We start from the raw sequence: 23,236 nt of genomic DNA, 5'->3' as shown, positions 1-23,236 counted from the left end.
TTTGTGTATGAAGAGAAGATGCACTAATTTAAGTTTGTATGTAAATATTGATGCATGTGCTGAGTACGTTAACATCGAACTGAACTCTGGGTGAAACTAAAAGTTTAAAATCATATTTCTTTTCTTTTATTATTTGCAACCAGTTCATTACACTGCTGCAATTTGAAACAGGCCTACAGACTTGATATGAAAGTAAATCCGTCTATAAAATTCAAATTATGTATATATGTATGTTAGGTAAAGATCAGGTTGCGTCGTAAACCGATTGACCGATCGCCACCAAACTAAACACACCCACTGGATATTTTCCAAGGATGAGCATGGGCTAAAAATAAAAATCGGTATAAAAAGGGAATCTCTTATACAAAAATATCTCGTACTACATACCTATTCATATTAGAGCACTAAAGTTTTTAAAAATTGGTAGAGTTGTAAAACAAACTCAATTTGGTTTAATTTCACTCAATTTGGTTTCATTTCATTTCATTTCTATATTTATATAAAAAACCTGTGGTGAAATCCATGGATATAAGCTAATAGTTCATATTAGCGATGTAACGGGGCTTCTATTACGACACCGATATGTCGTAACTTTAGATTGATTTACACTCCTGATTCCGGTTTCGGTTCTGCCTGTTTGGAATCGGATGTATAACAGAAGTCGATTAATAGAAATATTTAGTGAAGAAACATAGATCCTGTGAAAATTGTTGCAAGGCAAATCTTCATAGAAAAGTAGTTCCACCCCTGAGGCTCCGAGAATTCAGAGCCGTAACAAAATCCTCAAATCCCTCGCTGGCAGTACTTGGGGAAAAGATAAAGAAACGCTCATGACTACATACAAAGCAATTAGCCAGCCGATTACGTGCTACGCGTCACCCATATGGTCGCCAAGCATAAAAATCACCCACTGGAAGAAACTACAGGCCTGCCAAAATACTGCTCTCAGAATCGCCACGGGCTGTCTTCTTATGTCCCCAGAACACCATCTGCATAATGAGGCGAGAATACTCCCCATAAGGGAGAGAAATGAGATGCTGACCAAACAGTTCCTGTTGAATACCCAGAAACCTGGGCATCCCAACAGACATCTGATTGATGAACCAGCACCGCCTAGGGGCCTAAGGAGTCATCTCCGTAAGCATTTTGAGGAAATACGGCACCTGAGAAACCAGCCGTATGAAGTGAAAAAACACAAGCAGGTCCTTGGTGAACTCCATAAACAGGCGTCGGACCTTTATGCCGGGAATTGCCCGGTGAATCCAGTACTTAACGAAAATTATCCAAAACTTGCGGAAGAGGGGCGCATTCTCCCCAGGGAAACGCGTGTCACTCTTGCTCAACTTCGTTCTGGATACTGTAACAGGTTAAACTCTTACCTATCCAGAATCAACCCTGACATACAAAATGTATGCCCCGCTTGCAATGTGTCCCCACATGACACCAACCATCTCTTCAATTGTAATGTGGAACCAACGCCTCTAACACCCCTTTCCTTATGGTCCACCCCTGTTGAAACGGCAGGTTTCCTTGGACTCCCGTTAGAGGATATTGATGACAATTTGTGATCGGTCGCGGCTATTAGGTGGGGCGAGCATTGCTACAACAACAACAACAGTGGAATATGACGCAATCTCGTCTGCCGTTTTAAAACGCTCTAATTCAGAAAACTTTTGAAAAATTTCTAATCGCAGAATTTGTTTTAAAATCGCCCAATCTAACGTTAAAATGTACTGAGCTTATGCTCAGATAGGGCGTTTTCAAAAAAAGTTCTTGAGGAGGGCGTTCGTCAACCGAATTCTGAAATAGGGCGTTGTTCAAAAGTTTTCTGAAATAGGGCATTTTTGAAATGACAGCTGAGGTGGGTTCTTATCCCACTCCGCAGTCGATTTACAATATTTGTCTTTTAATAATTCTTATTTTTGTAGTGTCTCCCTTAAGGAAAGTAAACTGCCATAATCACCACAAAGATATCCAGTGATCCCTATATCGTGTACTTTGTGTTTTATCGCATCCAATAGCTACGATCTCTCACAAGTTTTCATATATATCCTTCACCGAAAGTTCAAGGAAACTGGCTATAGCAAAGTTAAAACGCATGAACCAAGTATCAGATCTCGCATTAAAGACAACAACAAAAAGTAAAACTTCTGATGTGACGTCACGCCTTTGAAACATGTTTCAAATGAAGTAAAATGTATAAGAGGGAAAGACAAAAACAAAGAAAATTTTTTGAATTGAACTTCATCTATCTATCAGATCTCGCATTAAAGACAACAACAAAAAGTAAAACTTCTGATGTGACGTCACGCCTTTGAAACATGTTTCAAATGAAATAAAATGTATAAGAGGTAAAGACAAAAACAAAGAAAATTTTTTGAATTGAACTTTTATTGATTATTTTTGAAATTTCTATAGGAAAAACTAAATTCAAATTATTGATTTATGAGAAAACTTAAATAAAAACAACACAAAACATCATTTTAAACATTATCCAAGGATTTTAGGAAAAAAAATAAATAAATGTAAGGCGCGATAATCTCCCAAGAGATCTAAGGCCGAGCTTCTCTTCCAATTTGCATCGTGCTCCTCTTGATTTTCCCTACAAATTGGCCGGACGGGACCTACATGTTTTATGGCGACTCCGAACGGCATCTGCAAGGCAGATGAGTTTTCACTGAGAGCTTTTCATGGCAGAAATACAACCGGAGCGCTTGCCAAACACTGCCGAGGGGCGACCCCGCTTAGAAAAATTTTCTTCTAATTTAAAAACCTTATTTCTAAAATGTTTGATGTTGCTTTGTCCGGGGTGCGAACCCAGGGCATACGGTGTGGTAGGCGGAGCACGCTACCATCACAGCCGGTGGATTTTAGAAACCCCTCCGAAAAATTGTCAGTGGTTAGTGTTCTTTCCTCCACATTTCTGAGGCGCAATAAAATCCTTAAGTTACTTGCTGCCAGCGCTTGGGGGAATGATAAAGAAGCATTGTTTTCAAGGGAACTGGTCAGCCGCCTGACTTAAATGAAAATCAACGGAGGAGCTTGCAGGCCTGTTAGAAGACTGCGCTCATACCTGCGGAGGATTGTCTCCTTATGTCATTCCAGCAAATAACACACAATGATTTACGCAATTCTACACAGTGTCCTTTGTTATTCACCCACTGTGAGCTCCATAATTCAAACAGCTTCAAAATATATTTTTCATATCGTGACAAAAGGGGGCAGATGCGGGGATATCCCGATGTCTGATATCAAGATAGAACGCCATAAATGTCGTGTATTTCCGTTTGGTTGTTATTGTAGCAGTGCTTTGCCCATCCAATGGGTGCGAGAACTCAGAAATTGCTAGATCATCTAACAGAATCTTTTGTACCAAAGAAAGTTAAAGGCGTTGGTTCCACATTGGAACTGTCGTACATACAGGACATACATTATGTATATAGGGGTTGATTCTGGATAGATAAGAGTGTTATCTATATGGTATTCAGCTGGAAGTTGTGCCAGAGTGATTCCCTGACGATTTGGCTTTTTCAACTGTGAGCTTCGGATATTGTACCCTGAGAACGGGGTTCGCCTGGCATTTATCGGCTACAACATTTCCGACGCGTTTTTGGTCCACGTGGTGAATATGGTCGCTGAAGAATTGACCGGTGATAATGCCAAATTTCATAAGGCGAAAAAACACCAAAGACTAGGAAGATAGTTGTTAATTTTACAGCAAAGTGCATAGATGAAAGGGCAGGACCTGTTGCAAGTATCGTGTAATCATTGGCGTAGAAAACAATGGTAAGTTCTTCGGGCGGGAAAGGCAGCTTCGATATGTAAAAATTACATAATAGTGGGGATGGAACACGCCCCGCGGCATCCCTTAATTATTTCTTCTTGGTTTTGATGTTAGGTTCCTGAACTGGACCGAATATTATGCATCACCACAAACGTTTAAAGGTCCCCTGGATTTGAATTTGATTGAAAATAATAAACAATCGCAAGGAAAAAACCAACTTTTACGAAATTAAAATTTTTGCTCGTTAAGGAAAATCGTCAATGACAATTCAATGAAAAATAATAATTGAAGAAACGTAAAAACTTCAAAAGCGTTACGTCATTTGACAGTAACTATTTTCCTAAATTAAATTACAAATACACGGTTGTGGCATTACGGGATCTTTAGTCATTGGTTCATGGTTAAAACGTTTCTTTGCACTTTTGTTTTGTTTTGACAGTTGATGATTTGCTATTCAATATTTAAAAAATAAACTGCGGTTTTTGATGTTGCGTTTTTGATGTTGGGTTTTTGATGTTGCGTTTTTGCGACGTAGCAAATGCATAGCTGTGTATTTTGTGAACGTACTGTAAAAAAAGGCTAAGGAAGTTTGCAGTGCAATGATGCCAGATCATTTGCACACAATCCTTAACTCCCTTAATAAGGGATTAATATATTGCTATATGTACTGTAGGGAATAATAAAGAATGAGAGCGTAAGTGTTCTCAGAACACTGTAGCGTAGTATGGGAGCAAGGTACGTGGTAGAGTTTATATGAGTTGCATTACGCAGCAACTTAAGGCAAACATGGCACCTACATATAACGTAAAACTTCTGAGTATATACACAATTTTTGCATGCAAGTAGTCGAACAGATGTATACACTGCTGCTTTGTTGGAAATGAAGAGCCGGAGAAAACATGAACAAATGCGTGATTTTTTATTATGAAAAGTATTTACAAAAACAAAGCGCATGGTTAGATATTCGGGTTGAAGTTGAAATAAGTTTCTTTTTGGGGATTTGTTGGTTGTGACGCCTTTGTAAATTGTTGGGTTTAAAGAAATAAAGTGCAAATATAGAAAGAAAGAAGGTAGTTAAAATAAAATCAAATTTAAGAGATAAAATAAAATCAAATAATGTAAACTTAAATAAAATAAGATAAAAGTGTTTGTCTGAAAAATTTCAGACTCCATGAGAAAGTGAACCTGGTGCAAAGATAAGTTTTCTTATAAAATATTGTAAAATGATTGAAGAATCAACCTAAGGATATTAAATTTAATGTTCAAATGCATTTTAATACCTTTTCTGTCCCTTAAAATAAAAAGCTGATTTAATTATTATAGTTAGGTCGAAATATATTGTTTTGTGTCAAAGAATTTGTAATTTACCAATCGAGTTATTGATAAGAAAAATAACTACCGCAACTCGTTTTTAATTAACTAAGCTGGTTTAAGTCAAAATTAAACAGGCCCTTTATTATTTTTACAAAATGCATTGAACTGTATTGGCTCTGTCCCAACCGTGACAAAAATAGTCGAAAGTTGATATTAAAAATATTACAAGTCGTTTTTTTTTATTTCATATTGAAACTCGTTTTAAATATATCCAACAATTCAGTTTTGACGATTTGAATTTGAGCCAAAGCCTTTGTGAGGAAAATTCATGTAATTTAAATTTTAAATTATAGCCATATATGTAGTATTCCTATATTGCTAATAGAAAATGCTCGCAATGTGTTTTGATTTCGAAATCAAAACAAGGCAGCCTATAAAATGTATGTGATGGTAAAGAAAAAATTTAAATTTAGGTACATTCGATTATTGAATACAAAAACAAAAACGTTTAAACAGCAATATATCGGCACTCTGATGTTTGGGAATGTACCTAGCCTTTTGTTGCAATTGGCAAAGTACCTAGCCTTTTGTAGCAATATAGGAGTATTACGTATAAGGTATCTTATATATTTTTTCTAATTGCTGTTTTTATGTACAGGTCCCTTTTTGCTCTTATTTGGAATCCAAATCTATAAATAAAGGTTTGATTCTAAAGATGGGGATTCATGCTATTAGCGAGCTTTGCGCATTATTAGTCGTAGTGCTTTTGTTTAGTTATATTTTATTAAAATAATTTGTAAAAATAAACGATTGTGAGCACACAAAAAACTTATTTGTACAATGGCACTATTGTGAATATTTGATTAGAACTAACACTGCATTACCGGCAGTTGCTAACATTCACCAGATGGCAGGGCAAGCGCATGTAATATATAGATGTTTGATTGATAGAACAGCTGATTTCTGTTGATATTTGATATGAGACTTTTATATTTGTTGCGCAAGATGCGCACGGGTCCGGCTCGTATCTAAAAATATATAAACTCCATTAATGGATAGCATATATTTTTTGTTCCACTCGTGGCAATAATAAAACTTATAATAATTTGCATAACATAATTACATAACATCAGGCCCGGTGAGGGGGGGGGGGGGGGGGAATGGGGGAGATTCTTCCAGGCCCGGATTTTCTGAGGGGGCCCGCGATTTAGAGGTACTCAGACATTTTTTTTTAATTCAGCAGTCTTTAGTTGTTCCATGTGCAATTTTTAAGCCGATTTTCAAAAGCAACGAATATCTGCATTTCGTTTTAATATTATAGTGAAGTGTGAAAAATAATTAGAAAAGTCCTTTTCCTTAAAATTTAAGAATAAATATTTCATTGGGCAGCTAACTTAAAACCATTCAGGTTCCGCATCCGATTCGACTAATTATAATGATTTTTTACCTGGGCCTTCGAACAGTGAGGAGACAATAAAAACATCAAACAAAAATGTATGTTTACATGAGTCCGAAATCGTGAAGTTTCGTGGTGACACTGATGAAGGTTCATCTTCAAAAAGTCTTCCAACAATACCACCAACTCTGTATCAAAGTCCAGATTATTTAAACGACTTCGACATCGGTACGGTTAATAATTAGTTTTTGCGATCTGAAGAAGTCAACGAAATAATTCGTCGAGGTCATCAAAGGTGTCCTGTTATTTTTCCACGTGATCGTTATGACGAGCATTTCCTACCTCATTGTTAAACAGAATCTGGCCAAATGGAGAGAAAGTGAAGCATGACTGGTTGGTGTGGAATGCCAATAGCAATGCTTTTTATTGCCTACCATGTCGTCTATTAAGCACCAATACTTTAAATCGACCTAAAATTTTTTGTCCTGGCGGATATTCGAAATTGCAGGTGGGAAGAAGCTCTACGATAAACTGCCATCACGCGAAAATACTCAAGATCACATTAAATGTTATATTCAATGGCGATCTTTACAAAATGTAATTCAAAAGGAGGCTACAATTGATACACTTATCAATGAACAACTAATCACTGAAACTGAAAAGTGGAAAGAAATTTTATATAGAATTTTGGACGCTATTTTATTTTTGGGTGAAAGAAGCCTAGCTTTCAGAGGAGAATGTATATACATTAAGCTGGGTTGATTTGCATGGACGAAAGTTAACCCATATTGCGCCATCGATTTTTCGATAGGTTTTGGGATCAGGAAAAAAAGTTCCACTAAGCATACCCAAAAAAATAATTTTCGAGCAAAATTGTCCGCTAAAAACTTTGACGATAACAGTTTTTTTGAAAAAAAAAAAAACAAATATATATATATATATATTTTATGGATTTTGAGGATTTATTTATTTATTTTTTCGCCATTTTTTTTAAGGGTTTCTTCAGAAACGTGCAAAAGTGTTGCCGATGAAAACGAATTTGTCTCATAGTTCCTATCCCACTTAAAATTATGCGATAAAAACGTTGGCATTAACAGTTAAAAAAAAAAATTTTTTTTGGTTTTTTGGGACTTGTTTTGGTCCAAATCGACTTTTTTCATTTTCAAGGCTCCAAATCATTTTTTATGCATATGTTTCCGTTAGACGCACCAATAAGTATACCAAAATGATCAGGGGACGAGCTGACTTGATTTAACCATGTCCGTCCGTCTGTCCGTCTGTCCGTTTGTTGAACGCAAACTAGTCCGTCAGTTTTTGAGATATCTTGATGAAATTTGGTAAGCAGGCATATTTTGAAGTTAGCAGCTTTTACAGCATCGTCGACGATATATTGGTATTGAAAACGGTCGAAATCAGATTATATCCACACCCACTTTCATAGATGGAAAAAAGAGACTATGCATTAACAAATTGATATTTCATATTTCTTTATTAAGCCTATGATTTGCAAAAAATATCATACAGTAGAATCTATACATAATCACATAGATAGTATAGAACAACATTATCTTAAGACAGTAAGTAACATATTTTTATAGCAGAGCGGAGATAAAAAAAATCGATACATTGATCGAGTTGATAGCAGTTAGAGCGCACCACAAATCACCTACCCAGATTGCGCAATTAACATTAGATCAGCTGTTTTTTATGACGTATGAATTAACTCTTTTACTTTAGCTCTTTTTTTTATTTGCTCAAGAGTCAACTATGACGCAGTTGCGCAGAACGAAGCAATTTTGAACTCGTGAATGCGCAATCTGGGTAGGTGATTTGTGATTAGAGCACGTATTGCTTGAGACGCAACGTCGGGCGACGACGATATGATATACGCCGCGTCGGCGATGACATTTCAAATTACGCCCAGACATTTCGTCCTACTTAAAACACAATGCCGGGCGAAATTGACGCTGTTTGTTCAGAGTGGCCATTATTTAGAAAGAAAGATGAAAACTATTAATTTAACATTTTTGTATTTTGTTGTTTGTAACAGATTTAACAAATAAACACATATCCCTGATGATGCTAAAAAGTTATTAGCGAAACGTTGGGTTAGAAAAGTGGAATCATTTAATTTTATTTCGCACTTAAAAACAAAAACTTAGACCGGAAAAGCCTAATAATATACCTTCAGATTCAATAAGAACTGGTCGGAAATACATAATATTTAAACTCGGAAGCCTGCCGAATAATCTGTTTATTTTTTCTGCTACGAACAACATTTACAAAGCCAACCTAAATGAAGCATTTTTACAAGCATATAAGCTATAATCATGGAAATTTAGCATGCATATCCCTCAAACACTACAGCAAACAAATACAGAAACTATCTAAGCATAAAGAAGATCTAAAATTTCTCTTAGAATGCAAACGATACGGACTTATCCCTTATCACCTAACAAATTCAATCAGACACGTTGAAATTAACACCACTTCTGAAAAGATAAGACAACAGATTGATAAGTCAAAACAAAGTTTTCTAATGAAAATATTAAATTTAGAAATTACGCAAACCAACATTAACATCAAGCTTACAAAAGATCTATTAAATCAGGCTCAACAGCAATTAAAATATACTTTAAATGAGGTAGAATTTAACACATTTGTCAATAAGCAAAGTTTCCTCAGTCACAGGATCGCAGAAAGAAAGAGAATTATACTTACGTCGAAAATAAATAAACTTAAGAACGAAAAAATGAAGAAGCTTAACATAACAACAAACGATAACTGGTTCGTAAATAAAACAACGATTGATTTCCCTAACGAAGTTAAATGGATATTGTCACTTGGTAAAAAATTCACAGTACCAACAACAAAATCAAATTTTTCACCTATACACATCATAGCTGAAATTGAACAAATTATACAATCATTAGAAAACGAAACGGATAAGGAAATTGCGCGTAACAAAGTGAGCAATAGAATTCTTCAATTTAAGCTTAACATTAAGCATAATGAAGCCCAAAAATTTATATTAGCGGCATTTTATAAGGCGAAAGCGTTCGTCGGCAAATACAAGAACGAAATTGTTTTAACAGAGGCTGACAAGGGAAAGAAAACAGTAGCAATGTATAAAACTGAGTATATAGAGAAAATAAGTAAGCTAATCGAAGACAAAAGCTTTTATAAAGCAACAAGAACTGACCCTACAAATACCTTACAAAAGAAAAACAACAGAATAGTGGACGAGCTTTACAAAAACAAACATATCAATTATAGAGAGAAACAACAACTCACTTGCTCTGCGGCTTTGGCACCTAGAATATATGGATTGCCAAAAATACATAAGCCTGAAATGCCTTTACGTCCTATTGTTTCTTCAGTTATGGTCCCCTGCTACAAATTGTCAAATTACGTTGGAGATATTCTACAAGCTTTAATATCGGAAAAATACAATGTTAAGAATTCGTTCAACCTAAAAGATAGATTAGCCAATATAAGGTTATGTGATGATGAAGTTCTAGTGTCCTTTGATGTCGTTTCATTGTTCACAAACATACCAACAATGTTAGCCTCGAAAATAATTCTAGGAAAATGGAACCAAATAAAAGAAAAAACCAATATTCCAAAGCCGAAATTCCAGGAGATACTAGATTTCTGCCTTAAATATAATAATTATTTTATGTTTGATAATAAGCTTTATACGCAAACGTTTGGAATGCCTATGGGCAATCCAATTTCACCTACAATAGCTGACATTGTTATGGATGACTTACTTGACAATGCTATTTTGGAACTTAAGAAACGATTTGATATAGACATAAAATTTATATGTAAATATGTAGACGATCTCTTGGCGATAATTAAACGTAACGACGCGAACATTATTCTAGATATTCTGAATAAATATCACAAAAAACTGCAATTTACAATGGAAATAGAAGCCAACTCCAAAATACCTTTTCTTGATGTCTGCATCCATAGGGAGAAACACAACCTTTTTCTTGACTGGTATTCAAAACCTACCTCTTCAGGACGCCTAATAAACTACCTTTCCTCGCAGCCGACCAAATATAAGATTAATACAGCAAAAAATTTCATACATAAAATTTTGACCTTAAGCCACAAAACTTTTCATAATGCCAATATACAAAAAAATTTATAATATTTTACGCAGCAACAATTATCCTAATAATTTAATACGAGAGCTAATAAACCAAGAAATCATGAAATCCAGCAACCAACCTAACATAAGAACAAATTTAGAAACAAAAGCAGCGAAAAAGTTTTACAGCGTCACATACATACCCAAGCTTACCGAAAATATTGATCACAGCATAATAAAAACAACTAACACAACACTTGCCTATAAGTCAAACCGCACTTTGTCAACGATATTTACAAGAACAAAGTGTCCTGTAGATCTCCATCAACAAAACAACGTTATTTACGAAATTACTTGTAAAGGAAAACCAAACGAAGAATGCGGCAAAATATATATTGGCACAACAAAGCGTCCCTTAGGTGTTAGACTGGGCGAACATGAAGCGGATATAAGAAAACAAAAGAACAGTACAGCGTTATCACAACACATAATATCAAGTGGACACTCAGCTGACTTTACTAATGCGAAGATTATTGACAGGGAACGGAAAGAAACAACAAGATACACTTTAGAAAGCCTGAGAATCATGGAAAGAAGAGAAAAGACGATTAACAAGAAAGAAGATACAGACAATATAGCATCTGCTTACATTACGTGTTTAGGAAAATAGTTTTTAGTATTGACGAGATTACCATAGCGTTAAGTTGGTATTGATTTACTGTCCATAAATGTTCAATGTTTTTATGTTTTTCAAAAGTGTTGTATGTTCAAAGACAATAGTTTTAAATAATTTCAAAAGAGGAAAACCCCTCGGCAAGGTGCAATATTGTAAGTTGGTTTTTCATGTATTATTATCTGTTTTTAGTTGATTTTTCATACGGATTTATCAAACTCAGTAGAATTGTATGTAATTTAACATTTTTGTATTTTGTTGTTTGTAACAGATTTAACAAATAAACACATACCCCTGATGATGCTAAAAAGTTATTAGCGAAACGTTGGGTTAGAAAAGTGGAATCATTTAATTTTATTTCGCACTTAAAAACAAAAACTTAGACCGGAAAAGCCTAATAATATACCTTCAGATTCAATAAGAACTGGTCGGAAATACATAATATTAAAACTTTTTTAATTCTTTGCTTTAGCATTTGACTGCTAAAACACTCCAAAAATGTTAAGAGCTGTGTAAATCCTCAGATTGCGCTGCTTTTATGCTCTCGTTTTTTTCGATCACCCATTTCTCCTAAGGTCTAGTCATTTCGCGAACAGTTCGAGAACAATTATATCTCATACTTGGTTACCAGCTATATACATGTATATTTGTAGTTTATGCTTTTCTTACAGCCATATGCGTGTTCATGTGTTAGTTACTCTTCTGCTGATGACTACATGTATGTGTGAGTTATCTCTTCGTTGCCTTGTACATAAGTGTTGCCGCTTCCTGTGTTTTGTTGTTGCGATTATTTATTAACTGCATAGTGATGCTAATATTTGCCACCTAAGCCTGATCGTTCCGATCAAACAAATTTTGCGATCTAATCGCTGCCAGCCTTTCCAAATGAACCACTTTGATTTTGTTTCGTAGTTTGCCAATGGTTTGTATGCGGTAAACTACATCGTTGATCCGTTTTACAACTTTGTGTGGGCCTTCCCAGGTACACTGAAACTTCGGGGACAAACCTCTCTCTCGTTGTGAGTTGTATAACAGCACCAAATCTCCTTCCCGGAAACCTTCAAAATTAATTGCTTTATCGTATCTGGCTTTCATCTTGTCAGTCATAATCTGGGTTCGTTTTCTTACAAGATCGTGTATTTCCCTCATTTCCTCCTCCAAGACACCAATGGATTTCTTGGCATTTCTCTCCGAATCGGCATTTATCCCAAACTTCAAATTAGCTGGCAGTCATTGCCAAAAATTACCTTTGCGGGAGTTTGGCCGATCGGTAAGCCATCAAAAGTAATGATATGCATGTATCCCACTCTTTATGGAACTTGTCTACTAATTTTCTTAAGTGCGAGGTTCTATTGAATCGTCCTACCATTCCGTCGGACTGAGGATGCAATGCAGTTGTTCGTGTTTTTCGAATGCCGAATTTCTTACACATTTCTTGGAACACAGCTGATTCAAAATTCCTGCCTTGGTCAGAATGTAACACTTCTGCTACTGTTTCCGCTTCTTGATTTGGGATTGGGTATACTTCTGGCCACTTGCTGAAACAATCCATAACCACCAGTAAATATTTGTTTCCGCGGTTGCCAGCAGGAAATGGACCTGCGACATCAATAGCGATCCATTCAAATGGTGCGCCTGAGTTATATTGCTTGATCTGGTCATGGCTTCGGGTTTGGGCCCTTTCGCTCTGCTGTATACCTCGCAGTTGGCAATTCACTCAGTGACTGACTGACGGCAATCAACCCAATAGAATCTCTGCTTAATTTTCTCGAGCGTCTTCGTAATTCCAAGATGACCTCCACTTGTACCGTTATGTAGCTCACCGAGAACATCAGAAATCCTTTTCCTTGGAACAACTATCAGTTTCCTCTTACATTGACCATCCTCACTCTCCCGTATTAGATGCAGGCAAGCAGATATCAATTGTAAACTGTTCCACTGGGCCCAATATGATTTCGCAATAACACTCTCTGCGGACATCTTCTCTTTACTTGGTCTTTCGTTTCGTTCGAGCCCTTACATAACATGTGACAGATCTGTATCTTCTAGCTGACACTTCCTTAGTTATTCCATGTCCCATTCATCCTTAGCCTCAGCTTTCGAACAGTGCTTGCATTCCAAATTACATGCTCTTCGTGACTTTGCATTCCCTTGAGTACTACCTTTCGATGCTCAATGGGAAAGTCATAGCTTTCTAGTCACTCAATCCACCGTGCCAATTGAGCTTCTGGATTACGGAACTGCAGGAGCGCTTTCAACGCTGGTGATCTGTTCTGACGCGGAAGCGCTGCCCTTACAGGTACTTGTGAATGTTTAATATACTCTACAAATGCCAAAAACTCTCTTCGTGTAGTGCAATAGTTCCTCTCTGGCTTTCCAATTGATCGGCTGTAATATGCAACTACCTTCTCCTGTCCATCGACCAGTTGGGGTAAAACGCCTCCTATAGCATATCCACTCGCATCTGTATCTAGAATACACGTTGCTCCTGGAATCGGATATGCCAACATTGTGGCAGTGCACAAACGCTCTTTCAATGTTTTGAAAGCCACTTCCTGCTCCTTCTTCCATTCAAAATCTTTATTTTTTCTTGTTAGCTCGTGGAGGCTATGGGCTACGCTGGCAAAATTTGGTACAAATCGGCGGTAATAGGTGCACAGCCCAAGGAAACTTCGCAATTCTGTGGTCACGGTTAATCCTTTACAGCTTCTATCTTTTCATTCGCAGTGCAGATGCCCTCTGTCGTTACTTTGTGTCCCAACAAATTACTTCCTTTTTAAACAGCGCACACTTTTTGGGACTTAGTTTCATACCAGCGCCAGCAATTCTCTGGAAAACTTCCTCCAAGTTATTAAGATGTTCATCAAAGTTCTTGCCCAATACCATGATGTCGTCCAGGTACGCTAAGCATGTTTTCCAATGCAGTCTTTTCAGTACCTGATCCATGAGTCTTTCAAAAGTAGCTGGTGCATTACAAAGTCCAAAAGGCATTACTATAAATTGCCAAATACCATCTCCGAAGCTGAAGGCTCTTTTCTCTTTGTCTTCCTCCTTCACCTCCACTTGCCAGTAGCTACTTTTCCAGTCCAACGTGGAAAACCATTTCATACCAGATAGCGAGTACAGAGTGTCATCAATTCTTGGCAACGGGTAGCTATCCTTTTTCGTAACGTCGTTCAACCTCATTTTCCATCCTTCTTCTTCATAAGTACCATCGGTGAGCTCCATGGACTAACTGATGGTTAGATGACGCCACTGTCGCTAATTTCTTGTATGATTTGACTCACAACTTCCCGTTTCGCCAGTGAAACACTACGAGGAGCTTGACGGATCGGCCTCGTATCTCCAGTGGCAATTTGATGTTTCACAACGTTGGTGCAGGCTGGTTTGGAACCATCCTGGTAAAATATGTTTGCGTACTTTAGAAGCAGTGTTTTGCCTTACTCTCGTAGTCTTCCTCTAGTCCCTCCGTCCATGCCATAATGTCATCTGAAAGATCAATCTTGCTATTTAAAACGTTTTACTGGAGCTGTTCACAATTGATTACTACTTCAGCCTCTTGACATCTTCCCAATATAGTTCATCTGGTCAGTTTGAGTGGTGACTTGAACTCATTGAGTACTATTACCGGGATATGTCCATCTTGTTTTGTCATAGCCAGAGTTTTTCCTACAAGTACATTCGGTGTTGATTTCTTGCTGCCTCGATAATCCACAATTTGTTTGTACCACCTTCTCCTCCATCAACCTTTGCCCAGATTTGGTGGTGTTCTTATATCGCATTTGCATGTCCATCTTGATACCTTGGTCCACTTTATTATGATTTCATCAACAATCTCTGCCACTATAAAAGTCATAAGGCGGTATGGACTTCTTACCTTGGTACGACACCAATACAGGAGTTGCTGAAGATGAATGAAGCTCCAAAACGACTTTGGGTTCGATTTAACTTTACTTTCAAAATTATGAAAATATTGATTATAAAAAAATGTGTCTAGGGTCTAGGCAATTAAACTCTTTGACGTACTTCAGGTACTGTTGCTTAAGTTGAGGCCAACCAGTATACATTTTTTACAATTTTGTGAAATAGGCATGACACCGCCCACATTAAGCAGAAGAAAATCTAAAAGTTTTGCAAGCCGTTGATATCAATTTGCGATTTGGCAAAAATATGATCCTTATATATAGATCTGAGCAAATTTGGATAAGGACCACGCCTAAGTAATAAAAAATGTGGTCAAAGTTTTAATCTTAACAAAATTTGCAATATAAACATGAAACGTAATAACACTTCCAGTAGAGATATGGTAGTGCAAAGTACGAAAGTTTAAAGGAAATTCGTTCTGATTCCTTTTTATTCAGTAAATCTCGTCACAAAACGTTTAATGACATAAAAAAATACTCGACCCGATTTACCGCAGAGGAGATTTAGGCCAAGCTCCTTTTCCAATTTGCGTCGTGCTATTTTTCAATTGCCTCGCGAATTGGCGGGACGAGTCCTACATATTGTAACGAATTTAGTGCAATTCCGCTTATTTGCAACCTTCTACTAACGTTCGAATCACTAAACTGTTGAATAAATAACTCCACTATTCAATAATGCAAAATGGCCTTTATTAAAGTACTTCACAATAACACTTCTACTGCTCAACAGATAGCGTGCGTAAATCAAACTGATTCGTTGCGCCTCAGCTGCTGCTTTTATACTTTTTGGTTTCCTCGTTGACATATTTCTAGGCGTTTCTATTTCTAGAATTTTCTACCAGCTATAAAATTACCAGCTATAACATAACTGCAGATGCACGTTATAGCTTCTCATATGCGCGTGTATATGTGAGTGATACTTCCACAGATAATTGCCTACCTTTGGAAGCATCTCAGATTAGATATATGCATGTGTTTGCGCGTCTCTCTCCGCTGCGTGTACGTATGTACATTTGTGTAGACATAATGATGGATACGTTTATGTAGATACAAGTGACTGCCTGCTTTATTGTTGTTGTGGCTTCATTTACTTACCCTGCAAAAATTGCGAGTACTCCATGCATGCATGTATGGAGTACTCGCAATGGACCAACCGAGTGCTCCAAAATTAACCACAATTCATACAAAAAATATGGTCCAATTAACATTGCGATGTCCTAGGACTAGACCATATACTCCAGCTCCGCATTACATCAGAGTAATCCATGGAGTACCCACAGTCCAATAAACATCGTGTAGTGATTACAATCGTTTAAAACGGGCAATGATCGGCTTACAATATGTTCGTCTAGAAACATGAGTTGGTCCATTGCTGCATTACAGTGGAGTATAATGGTAAGTACTCCAGTGGACCACATGATCCAACGATTTTTGCAGGGTAGCATCAGACTAGTGATGTGAGTATCACTTAGTGTCACTAATATTCGTCACCATATTTTATGTCGACTCCGTACGGCAGCTTCAAGGTAGATGAATTTTTAACGAGAAGTTTTCATGGCAGAAATACACATATTTGAATATATATAACTAGTAACTTTTAAATCGTTTAATCTTCATGACGTTTCTCTTTAAAAGTATCCTTAAAATATATGTAAGAGAACACAACTGGGTATATAATGCTCGGTTTTGTTCAAACTTAAACTTTCTTACGAATTCGTTTTAGAAAAGTTTCTTCACTTTTGGTAAAAATTTCGAAGTACTCATTTGGATCGAGTATACTCGATACCTTTAACTGAATATGAGTAGTAGCATCGATACTTTTTCTAAAAGTTCATCACTACAACGTTCATTCTGTATTGCGAACGATAGCTCATACGAACGAAACGTCTCTTAGCAAAGGTATTCTTGATCATTTTCGTTCGACCCCTACTATTCTTACGTTTTGTCATAAAAGAAGGCCATATTTCTCCGTTGATTAACATAATGAAAAGACAAGGTCTCTGATGGGAAAGGACTGTTGGTTTCGCAATAGCGATTTAGGCCCTGAACTTTTTCGCTTACGTTTTTCGAGCCACTTGTATGGCATGTTGGTATGTACATGCAGAATATATATTGCGTATGTCAGGATTTATTGTGAATACGTAAGAGTTTAACCCAAGTATATTACAATATTCAGATCGAAGTTGTGCCACAGTGACACGCGTCTCCCTGCGAAGTTGGCTTTCCCCTGCTGAGATTTTCGGCTACTGGACACTGAAAACTGAGTTCTCTGGGCATAAATCTTTACAGACCGTGTGTGGATGAGGGTCAGAGCCTTGTTATGCTCTTTTAGTTCAAACGGCCAAATTCTTGCCTGGCGGATCTGTTCGTAGTATTTACGGATATGCCCTCATATACTCCTGGGAAGCGGGACCGTTTATGAAGTTGCACTGAAACATGGTCGGGAAGAAATTATAAGAGCGTACAATTGCTGGCGTATGCTGATGATATTGGGTGCCAGAATTAACAGCGAAAACAATATCAGTTTAGAAATCAAACGAAAATAAGTCGCTAACAAGTTCTCCTTTGGGCTGAGTCAGCATTTGAAAAGTAAAGACCTCTCTCGTAAAAAGTTCTGGCTCTACAAATTGATATAGAAGTGCTTCGCTCCAACCTATAGGTGGATCACTTACAAATTGTCATCAACATCCTCGGACGGGAGTTCGAGAAATCTTGCAGTTTCGACAGGGTTGAAGAGATATGGGTGTTAGAGGCGATGGTTCCACATTGAAATTGAAAAGATGGTTGGTGTCATGCATATGTCGGAGTTCATTTTCGATAAGTAAGAGTTTAACCTACTACAGTATCCAGATTGAAGTTGTACCAGAATGTTGCGCTTCTACCAAGGTAGTTTGCTTTCCACTACTGCGAGTTTTGGGTGTTTGTCACTGAGAACGGGGTTTTGTAGTTCTCTGAGAGCTTTTTTATGCTTCTTTTGTTCGAACGGCAGAATTCTTTCATGCCGGATTTCTTCATAGTACTTAAGGAGGGTGTCTCAAGTTCCTGGGGGCAGGGCCCTCCAGAATCAGACGTCTGTTAGCATTCCCAGGTTTCTGAGTATGCAACTGAAACTGTTTCTTCATCATTTCATTTCACCCACCCCCCTATCTATCGCGACAAGTTCTGTTCTATGTTGGCGTTCTTTGTTCAGTCCACAAGTTATTTTTGTATTGATGGAGTTTAGCGCGGTGGGGGTGCTATATAATTTTCCAAACCCATGCTGATAATTGGCAAGTTTCAGGTTTGCGGTGAAATAAGGGAGCAGAACAGATTCAAGTGTCTTGGTTACTGGCGTTAGCTGGTTTCCCAGGCATTAGTAGTGATACCGTCCTCGCCAGTTTCAATTTTTTAGGGATTAAGAAAGAAAGATAGGTTGAAAAAGAGCGCTAGTTCCCTCAAAGCCAATACTTTTAAGCATCGAAATGGCAATCACGTCGGGCCCACCGCTTTAGATGGTTTATCAAATTCGCTGACGTCTTTAACATCTGTGGCGGTGATGATATTGGGAGCTGTATGTATAATGATTATCTGAGTGAGCTTTACGCAGATAGAAGATGGTACAGCAAATATAAGCCCAATAGCTTGGCTGGCTAGGTTATGTTATGCAAATGAAAGAAGACGCTTCGGCCAAGAAAGTATTTCATCCGCGGCTTGGAAGCAGTTGAGGAGAAGACCCCCACCACCCTTGAAGCTCCCAATTGGCGTCGGCAATCGCGAAAAAGGGATAGTTGGCGTGACTGGCAAAAATCGCTTATGGTGTTAGGCGCCAATTAATATCATCATCATCGAGAAAAAAACCCTGATAGCCTGACCGGCTACAGTGGGATTGGTACTCCGGTAAATTGAACCGGCGAGGCGAAGCTCTACGGGGCGGCTAGCAAGAAGTCATTCCATTATTTTTTCAAAGCGTTGCAAATACAATTACAACAATGCACATACATAAGTCCTGAAAATTAAAACTAAAAAAACAAAAAAAAAGGGCAATGAAAACACAAATCAAATTGCACTTTATTTAATTTTTTATTCAACACTGAATAGGGAAATTTGTTTGTATAATGGAATTTAAATAAATAAATACATATACATACGAACAGTTCTTCATTTAACACTTAATTTGCTAACAGTAATTAAATTCCCTTATCTGGACACCAGGCTTATTTGAGCGCTCTAAGCTCTGGGCTCCAGTCTCAAATATTCGAGCAGTTCTGTTTAGCATTCATCCTACAGCGTTTTATTCGTTTCACTAATTGAAGCTGACTAGAACTAAACCCAAAAAAATATATTAACTTTATGTATAATTATATACATATAACATACTTCATAGCTTTACGAGTATATGTATGTATATATGTATGTATTTTGTAATTCATGAGTTTTTTTTTGTCGGATAACAATAATATTTGTTTATTAAATATTTGGGTGCAACATCTGCAATACATGCATATGTGGGTATTTTAATTTAAAATTTAATTCCGATTTGGTTGCTTCGAAAATTTGATATTTATTAAGTAAACATACACATAAAAGAAATTGTTTTACAGAGTTGTATAATGTACATATATATTTTTGTAAATGTGTGTTTTATCGTTTCTTAGTCCACTTCAACAGTTTATTATTGTCATTTATTAAAAAGTCCACGTGCATACATTTTGTTCGACGGTGTTTTTTGACCAGCTAATGAAAGGCAAAAAATAAGTAAAAAAAGTTAAAACGAAAATTTTTAAAGCTAATGAAATGCGTTTCTAAACTCTGAATTATGCAATCCGCTAAATTTTGCATCCAAGCGCAAATCATATTTAAATATGTATCGAAACCCCTAAATGTGCAAAGGTGCTAAGTCAAATTTGTAAATTGTTTAGTAGCGACGAGAACCTTACTTTTTTCATTAGTTTTGTTGCAAGAAGTTACAGTTTTAGATGGAGATGAACTAAATTTAACTCGAAAAACCTAGAAATATGTTGTAAAATCTCAAAATTGGTTTGTATTCTTTTGTCAAACTGTTAGAGTAGATATGTATATGTATGAAGTAAATTACACGAGAAATTTTAGGTGGATCCTTTTAGCTCGTAATCGGTATCATTTAAGGGTAATTTAAATACCTTTTTAGTGCAATACCATTTAATGATCGATACAAATATTCACCGCTTAATTTCACTTAGGGCGCTCTGAAAAATTCAAAAATCAAATCCAATTTGTGGTGTGCTGCTTTCCCTACAAATTTCTGACAGCTACTGCTTCCGAAGGAAACATTGCACACTAAGATCTCAACAGCGACCAATTTAAATAAACAGAGTATTCAAAGAACAAGAAGACTTATTAGCTCGCGCATAAAGCCGTTTTCCAAGAGTCCGATACCCAAAACTAGAACTTGGAAAAAGCAGGCTTCCTAGTAAGTTCAACCATATGTCACCTCTACAGACCATTTATTAGAGGGATTGTACAGTCTTTCCGAGTTAGGTTCAACCCTCCCTTAGCAAATGCCATTCACTGGCTCTGCAGAAGTTGAGAACATTAGAGACTATATTCTTTGGAAAAATTTAGGTTAGGTTAAGAAAAACTTAGGTTTGGTTAAGTAATACGGGGAGTTTTGTTGTATTACAACTCGGTTGGGAAAGATTATAGCTATTCGACTGGGAGTTTGTTGAATGCATAACTTACGAACATACTATGTTAAATATATTGGCCTATCAACTCACCATACTCGCTGCATCAAATGCCACATTTACAGGCCAATTATGGCCGCGTCAGAATGACCTTTTTCATATTCATGCGTTCATCACAATCTTATGCATGACAGGAACGTCGGCACCATCACGAATGATGTTGCGTTTGTAAATATAAAGGAACTTCAGACTTGAAGTTGGCTACATTTTCATGTCAAATGGCGCTGGTGTCGCTCGATCTGTCTTCTCCATAGCAAGTTTTCTTTTAAACCAGTGAAAAAACTATAAGATTTCTTCAAGTAACTAGTCGCTTACAAACACGCCACAAACAGCAATCAAGGTGGACGAAACGAGCATTCGAGGGTAACAAAAAATGTCTCTTACAGTAGTATTAGAAGGTTGTAGCAGCGGTTAGTTCTCGAACTGTACAACTATCGATGGCACTATCGATAGTATTGATAACTTTATTTTTGCAAGAGCATCGATTATTTTTTGTGCTGTCGATAGTTTCGATGGTGTGTTTTACACAGGCATGCTTAACGAACGAAACGATATCATTTCGTTACGATAATCAACGTTAATAAACGAAACGAAGTCATTTCGTTTCGTTTATTAACGTTAAGAACGTCAAATTAACGTTAACGAAATGACTTCGTTTCGTTTATTAACGTTGATTATCGTAACGAAATGATATCGTTTCGTTCGTTAAGCATGCCTGGTTTTACACGAAAAAGTCTTTAAGTTTACATTCAACTTCTGGCATTTGCCGAAATTTATTTTTCTGCTATCTTTTTATTGGATTGGCTGATCCGTACCGAATTTGGCAGCACTTATGTAAAGGAAGGTGTTAATTTAAAAACGCAGTCTTACGCTTTCAAACTTCATTACTAAAGTTCCGGAATAAAATTAGTGTATGGCATTATCCTCTGTAAAATTATCAATTTTGAGTTTTAGATATGAAAAATATTATTTTTAATTTTTCTCTATGTTAATGGGAGACATCCTTACACCGTCTCCAACCGGACCCAAAATATATATGTGATATTGTTGACCCAAGTTTAAGCATACGAAGTGGTAAGACTAAAGAAATTAGTTTATTCGAATCATAAGAACTACCCTAATGTATATACCAAACAAATTTTATTCGGAGTTGAGTTTACAATACTCTCTTATACGATACTACCGACAATTATCGATAGTTTGATTGTTTTGCAGCTCTAGTTAGTCTTTAAATTACATTCGCTTGTTTTTTTGAGCAAGTTTTTATATTGCATAAACCGCCTATTCGAATAGCTGTCAGAAGAGGTGAATTTTTCCCACTCCTGAAATGCCGAACACATTTGTAGAATAGTTTTGGATGTAAAAAATGTATTCTGCAAGTATTGAAAGCTCTTTTCACGTCCCTCTACGCACCTTGCGGCATAGGTAGGTTGAGCTGGCCGGTCCGCAGGGACCTCAAATAGAGTGAATGTGTCCATAGTATTTACGCCACAGATAACAACTGGGTTAAAAATTTAAGCCTACATTTGAAACCATTCATTGGTTTAAGTAATTTTTCAAACTTATTTATACTAGAAGTGTGCGATTATTCGAAATTTCGAATTATTCGAATAGTTCCAATTATTTGAAATGGAAACCAAATTCCGCGCACTAATTTTCACGAAAAGCGGTAAAGTTTGAACTTTAAACTTTTGATTTATTCATAAATGTAGGACACAGAAGTTTCAGATTTAGGCTGAAACTTTTAATCGTGTACATATCGTTCATTTAGTTCAGTGGTGTCATAACTCAAAAATAACGAGTTTCGACGTAACAATGGAAAAAATGTTTAACATAATTATCGAAGTTGAGCGCTTGGAATAAAAATGAAGCCACCTTCATATACCCAATAAATGGTGGTTGAAATCTTTAAATCGGTCTCCTGAAAAGTTAAGTTTTTGGAGTTATGACACTAAGTAAATAAGTGATGTTTTCAGACATTAAGACTGTGTAACTCTGTGCGGTGTTGAGTTCTTGAGCTGACACCGAGGGTGGAATTACTGGCAAACTATTTCGTGACACCGTGGCGCAATATGGCGCCAGTAACATCAGACTAGTACAAACTCTTTATGAGCTTGAGCTAGCAACTCTTCAACTCACTTCCCCCAAGACTGCTAAAGGCTTTAGGAGCGACATCTCTTAACAGATGTTATGTTAACAGCCATTGAATCTGTTACTCATAACAAAAGCCCCGTCACATTATGAGTAGATTGCAGGTATTTGTATGGAGAACGGCAGATTGAGCGACACTGGCACCATCCCACATAGCATACGGAAGATTGATTAAAGTATAAATCACCACA

General features: G+C 36.9%; 1 long non-coding RNA gene across 1 annotated transcript; it reads left to right on the top strand.

The window, feature by feature from the left end:
* Nucleotides 1-17,075: 17,075 nt before the first annotated feature.
* On the top strand, nucleotides 17,076-21,429 carry LOC137250259 (uncharacterized). The gene is made up of 2 exons (XR_010952883.1): nucleotides 17,076-17,282; nucleotides 17,369-21,429. It is a non-coding gene; the product is annotated as an uncharacterized lncRNA (long non-coding RNA).
* Nucleotides 21,430-23,236: the final 1,807 nt, after the last annotated feature.

This window comes from Eurosta solidaginis, chromosome 4 (genome assembly GCF_040869045.1).
Source record: "Eurosta solidaginis isolate ZX-2024a chromosome 4, ASM4086904v1, whole genome shotgun sequence".
NCBI classification, from domain to species: Eukaryota; Metazoa; Arthropoda; class Insecta; order Diptera; family Tephritidae; genus Eurosta; species Eurosta solidaginis.
This window is presented reverse-complemented; position numbering and strand designations above follow the sequence as displayed.